This window comes from Coturnix japonica, chromosome 7 (assembly GCF_054131305.1).
Source record: "Coturnix japonica strain WE chromosome 7, WE-NBRP24, whole genome shotgun sequence".
Classification (NCBI taxonomy): Eukaryota; Metazoa; Chordata; class Aves; order Galliformes; family Phasianidae; genus Coturnix; species Coturnix japonica.
Window position 1 is genome coordinate 26,629,510 of NC_140669.1, and position 6,635 is coordinate 26,636,144.

General features: G+C 45.4%; 1 long non-coding RNA gene across 2 annotated transcripts in view; it reads right to left on the reverse strand.

The window, feature by feature from the left end:
- The window catches only part of LOC116653688 (uncharacterized), a 42,492-nt gene extending 42,344 nt beyond the window's left edge, over positions 1-148 (reverse strand). For both annotated transcript variants that reach the window (XR_014948372.1, XR_014948373.1), the window contains exon 1: positions 103-148. This is a non-coding gene — a long non-coding RNA (uncharacterized LOC116653688). The remainder of the gene's footprint in view (positions 1-102) is intronic.
- Between the last annotated feature and the right edge of the window lie 6,487 nt (positions 149-6,635).

Here is a 6,635-nt window from a genome sequence, read left to right on the forward strand (position 1 = left end):
CAGAAGATGCTCAGCAAAACATGCCACCCTACTGTAACGCTCTGTCTAGATACCACTCCCAAAGCAGATACTCCTCCACTGAAGGAGCAAAAAAGGTGTTACCTCATTGCCTGCAGGGTACACACAGGGTACAGTAGCTCAGGCTCTCTGCACCTTAATGACATTCGGAGGCTTTATGACTTCACACCTTCAGTTCTTACCAAGCAGTAACTGCACCCATGATGATGCAACAGCAAGATGGGGATGAAACTCAACAACAGCCTCACACACCAAGCTGGCAGGCAGTGTATTTACCACCAAAGGCAGGGAAGCCAGGCAATAAAAGCAACCACAGCTCAAAAGGTAATCTTTCTAAACACAAAAGGCTTACTGAGAGATGAGCAGGAACTTGGAGTTTTTCTCTGAGTTGGCTTCAACACCACAGAGCATATATGCAGACATGCTATCTAGTGATCATTTAGACCCAGGTTCCCAGGGCACCCTATTGCAATGCAGAGCAGCACCCACAAAGCCATTCTGCTGCTGCAGCTGTGCGCCTGGGCTGAGCCCACCATCCCATTAGCAGTCCCTTGCACGCCATGATTTGTATAAAAGGAGCAGTTATCAGCAATTATAGCTTGCCTAGGCAAAACTCTTCAAGACCGCTTTACAACTGGTGACAGATGCAGCATTCCTAAGTTTCAGCTATAATTTATTCTCAGACTGGGCAGAAACATACAGAAAACACACAGTGTGTTTTGCAAAGTGGCTCATTTAGGCATCTGAAAAAATAATTTTAAGAAGGGAAGAGGAAAGACTAATAGAGAACCAAATGAATGAATAAACTGCAGGCACAGAGCCAGAATTCAGTATTCAAAAAGGGTGACAAACACAGAGATTAACCTGCTCCTGAACAAGTCAGCTTTTACCTTCTGCTCAGACCAAGTGACACTGGCACCCCATGTTCCTCAGCTTCAGGGCTCCATCGCTGTGACAGTCACAGTGCGCACACCTTGCTCCAGACATCTTGCCCGCATAAGACCAGACAGCCAGGAGGGAAGGAAAGTAGGCTGTAGCCGAAAGAAAACCCACTCTCTCCTAAGACATGGGGAAGCATCACTTGCCCAAAGCAAAGTCCCAATTTACAGTCCCAATGCCCACACCGTTTGCACATAGCAGCTTTTGGGAGCTTTTTCAGATGCACAAACAGTGTTGCCACCGCTCAGGCCAAACTGATCCACAACAACCAGCCCGCAAGGAGATGGCAGCCAGGAGCCCAAGGCAGCAATTAGCACACTCACCACACCTCGGGGCACAAAGTGCTTACAAGCCACAGTGCAAGCACGTTAGAAAGTTTGCTTCAATCCATCTTCAATGTTAACAAGCAAATCAATAACGAACAGAAGCAAGAAGACAGAATCTGGGCACTTTCCTGATGTCTTTAAAATTTAAGCATGATGTGTTCAGGACCTTCTCTGGAGAATCAGAAACCATTCTGATCTGATACTATCAAATGGTAAGCAAGAAGGGTTCAGTGGCTCCTGCAGGCTTTGGACATCTATAATTCAAAACCCACTGCATATTTCAAATTGTTTTCCTATTTGATACAGCACAAGAAAACCCTTCTGAGAGAAAAATGCTGTTCCGATGCTGTGAGTGACTGACCTTTTCCCAGGCCAAGGTATTTCAGAAAGGAGATTCAGCACCGAAGAAGCTTTACTGAAAACTGATACATCACAACTGCGTGTGAGTCCAGGGTCACACTAACTGTCACTTTTAGTATTGCAACATCCCATGCTCAGAGATCACAGAACACCAGCACTGAAGCCTCATTTTCCTCACACCCATCCATTCTGCATTTGGACTATGGAAACGCATGGAAAAATCACAAATGCAAACAGCTGAGGCAGTAGTGGTGCCTCACAGGGCAGAGAGCTGCAGCAGTTGATCTGCTGATCTGCAGCTGATCTAATGCTGTAGTCCTGACACAGGGGGTTGCTTAGTGGGAGCAAACCCTGCACCTCCTGGCCCTTCCAAAGTGATATAGAGGGATGGCACATGTTCCCTTATAGGCAATTGGGTGACTCTCAAATACAGAATATGGCAATAGGGTGACTATCAAATACAGAATCTACCACAAAAATTCAGCCTTCCCAGACACTAGTAGCAGTTGCGTATCCTTAAAAAGAGGCAAGATCATACAGACAGTAAGGAGAGAAGCAATGATAAATCCTCCTTCTTGTCCCACAGGAACTTCTCAGCACACACTTCAGCCCCAGCACAGCCCAGGCTACATCACCACCTAAGAAACAGCCTAACCCATCACCCACCTCTTTCTTTTTTTCCCCCACCCCTTTTTTCCTGCTGCCTTTCTTCATACCCCTTATAAAAAAAGAGACAAGTCCTTAATAGGTTTCCTGAGGCTCTGATCCCCTCTCACAGGTCAGCCCCCTCATGGAACAGCAGAGGGTCAGGCTGTCCCTGGAAGTGGGAAGCAGGAGCCCTGGGAATGAGCTGCAGGAACACAAGTTCACCTCCAACTTACTTTTCTCCATAGCTCTGCACCCTCTTCTCGCTCACAGCACGGTAAGACTGCACCAGAAAAAAACTGCTTCTTTCCTGCCCCTATATATTCCCTTAAGCGGAGACCATGTGCTCATGAAGTGGGATCAGGCATACCTGACGAGGCCATCAGAGCCACCTGTTCTCCTTCCATGATTTAGCCACCTGGAGCACTCCAAGACATGTCTGCACAAATCCCAGCTGCCTTTTCACTCTGTGTTATTAGTGTCTTCTATTTATTTATGCTAAGATCATAAATACATCTTTAACTAGAAGCACAGCCACTTCCTAGAAAGGAGAAGGAACAATACAGTGGTTAAACAATGTTTTCATACATATATCAATACTCACATACATCATTTTATGTGATGTAGATGGGAGATTCCTGGCTTGCTATGCTGCAGAACTACTGCAAACTGCTTTAACCCATGGGCAGATGAGGACAGGCTGCAGTGTCAGGGCTTACAGGACTGTGTCCAGCGTGCACAAAGGCTTTCACCAGAAGAAATGCACTTTAGTTTCCCTAAAATAAAGCCCTTTTTCTTCTGCAAAACAGCACAGGCAGGACTCACCTTGCAGCTTGGATATCTTGTAACACGGGGATTGTTTGTTCTTTTTTGTTCTGCCAAACACTTTCTACACTGGGTCTGTGCACACCCACAGCTGGGATAAGAGCTGCATGCTGCAAGGGGAGCAACAGACCAGAACTTCAAGACACATGAAGGGATTGGAGAGAGTTACACAAATCTATGTTCTTACCTTTTTCTCCAGGAGGAAAATCCTTCCTCAAGGAAGCTCGCTGTGAGAACGCGTGCCTGACAACACCGATAATCTCTGATGTCACATGCTAACAGTTCTGTGCAAGTCATGAGCCAGCTCCCAAATCTCACGCTTAATCCCAGTGCCTGCTGTTGCTGAACAATTCAGCCTTCTGTCAGCTGCTGTCTCTGCTCCAGCCACGGAACAGCTCACTTTCAGCACAGCAAAGGCAATACTTACAGTGTTGCACACTACAGTGGTGCAAAGAGGTGCCCAGGGCCAACACAGCCCAGCTCCCAGGCAGGAACAAGGGGCAAGTTTCCTTAACAAACTCCTCCGACTGCCAGAGAACACCATACACCCTCCTTCCACCCGAGGCACGAACCTCTTAGAAAAGAGAACCACCAGGATGGGGCCCAAACAACCACTTGAGCTATGGTGATGTTCTCCCTCCCACCCCAGCTGATGTCTCTCTCTTTAGGGAGGCGAGAAGGTAATCTACCTGCTTGCAACCTCTGCTGGCTTCTCTTAGGCACAGGAGGCACTAATTAACGGTAACCCAAAATTGCACCAACATAGAACTCCTTTGGCTTAGGTTGTTTGTGCACCCCAAAAACAAGCTGTCATGGTTTAAACAAAAATCTACCCACGTCTGTGATGGGGGGGGGGGGGGGGGGGGGGGGGCACTAGGCCGAAAGGAAAAGTTAATTAGGAAAACAGCGGCAACGATCTAAAGAGGCACACTTATTTACTAAATACTATATCGAAATACAGGATAGCACAATATAATATAATTAAAATTAAGCTAACTAATCAAGCAAGATAGGAGAGAGAATGAGTCCAAAAACCGAGAGGCCTACTGTAAATTCTAGGCGAAACGGTGAAGGCTCCCACAGGCTCTCCTAAATGCCAGAACTCGAAAGACATCAGTCCAGCCTGGGTGTGAGATAATATAGTGTTCAGGTCCCGTGACTTATCTCTGACTGTGATGTTCTCTGGGATATGTAGTCTTCTTCTGTAAGTTGCACATTCAGTAAAATTATTCATGCTTTATACGAAGTTATGATGTGGAATACTGATAGCAAAATCACAAAATTATTCAACTATGACATTCCACCCCTTATTCTACATCATTACATTGTGCTTAATACACACACACACACACACACAATGTATAGTTGTGAGTAATCAGCAACCTTATTTTCTTAACAATTTATATCTAGTCCACACAAATCCCTAAGCTGAGAACAAAACTTCATAACCTAACTCACTATCATTTATTAATTTTGAGAAAATGGCAAAACTGCCAGAAAAAGGAAAACATGACAGCGGCGGAGGGGAAAGGCAGCGCTAGTAGGGCGTCCCCCACATCAAGGTGCACTCATCCTTTCCCAGCCACCACAGCAGATTTCCCTTTGAATTATACTTTTTTTTCCATGTGTGCTCTACACATGCATGGCCAGTGCACGATATAGAGCCCAGATGGAAAACTTGCTTACAGAAAGTCTAGTTAAGGTATACAGAAAAAGTGTTTCCTTAACATTAATCCACTCTATCTTAAGTCCTGTATCTAATTGGACATTCGTCATATATCATATATCTCTGAGGCTCTACTTACATATACAAGAAATTATTGGCTGCACTCCCCCAACATCAAATTCCCTTGTGGTACACATTAGACATTCCCATTTTTGTCCATCACCCACCAAGTGCACCCAAGTCCCTGGGCAAAAACAGTACCCCGGAGAGGTTTGCCCTTTCCAGACGCTGGAAGGACCCAAACTGCTTTTCCCAACACGCTCTTTATGTGTACTACATGAACCTTATCTCCCTCTACGGTACGTAGGGAGCTGGATTGGTTAGGACCATTACGATTACTAGATCCTCAAGTGTTGACCAACCAGGTGGCTTCTGTTAAACGGTTCTCCCAATTTTTATATGTTCTGCCACCCATTGCTTTCAACAACCCATTGAATCGTTCAATCTTACCAGAAGCTGGTGCATGATAGGGAATATAGTAAATCCACTCAATGCCATGATTTTTGGCCCAAGTAGTTACAAGGAAATTCTTGAAATGAGTCCCATTATCTGATTTGATTCTTTCCGGAGTGCCATGCCGCCACAGGATTTGCTTCTCCAGCCCTAATATGGTGTTTTGGGCGATAGCATGGGGTACTGCATATGTTTCAAGCCACCCAGTGGTTACCTCCACCATGGTGAGTACATAACACTTACCATTGTGAAATCGTGGCAAGGTGATATAATCAACCTGCCATGCCTCTCCATATTTATACTTTTGCCATCGCCCTTCCCCCCAAAAAGGTTTCATCCTCTTGGCTTGTTTAATTATGGCGCATGTTTCACAATCATGAATAATCTGTGCAATAGCATCCATAGTTAAGTCCACCCCTCAGTCTCTGGCCCACTTACATGTTGCATCCCTTCCTTGATGACCCGAAGTTTCATGGGCCCACCGAGCTAGGAATAATTCACCCTTGTTCTGCCAGTCCAAGTCTATTTGAGCCACCTCAATTTTGGCAGCTCGATCAATCTGATGGTTTTTTAATGTTCTTCAGTAGCCTTACCTTTAGGCACATGAGCATCTACATGGCGCACCTTTACAACAAAGTTTCTTATTCGGGCAGCAATGTCTTTCCACAGTTCAGCAGCCCAAATAGGTTTACCCCTTCGTTGCCAGTTGTCATCTTCCCACTGCTGCAACCACCCCCATAAGGCATTTGCCACCATCCATGAATCAGTATATCAGCCTATAGCAGGAAGTTTAATAGCAGTGAGTCCATGCTTCGATGCATGTGAGGAAAAGCTGTTGTTCCTGTTACATGCTGCAAAATAAAGGAAACCATGAAGCTGAGCTCTTTCCCTGTGGAATAACAGGTCCCTGAAATACAGATGCATGAACTATCCCCTTTTACCACGATCTATTCTTCTTACATGTTTATATTCTCCAAGCTGCAAGTTAATGGGACAAGATGCCACTACATGTCATGGTATTTGAAAATAATGTTGGCAGATTTAATCCCATGAGCTTTCTTCATTTGAAGGAAAAAGTAACTTCAGTTATAATCCAGGAAAACCAAACAGGCACAGGAGAAGCGGATCAATAGTTTACTGGTCCCATCCATGCAGGCTCAATTCATTAATCTATCATGCTGCATTTACTTGACAACACAGGGTAATGAAGAGCTGCAGATGCCCTCTCTGGGCTGGAAACCAATGAAGCTTCTCAGGTAAGAGCTCGTCCAGCAGCGATCCCAAGTCTTGCTCCAGGGATGCTGGGGACGTGCCTACAACCAACTGACTGCAAGGACGCCTTT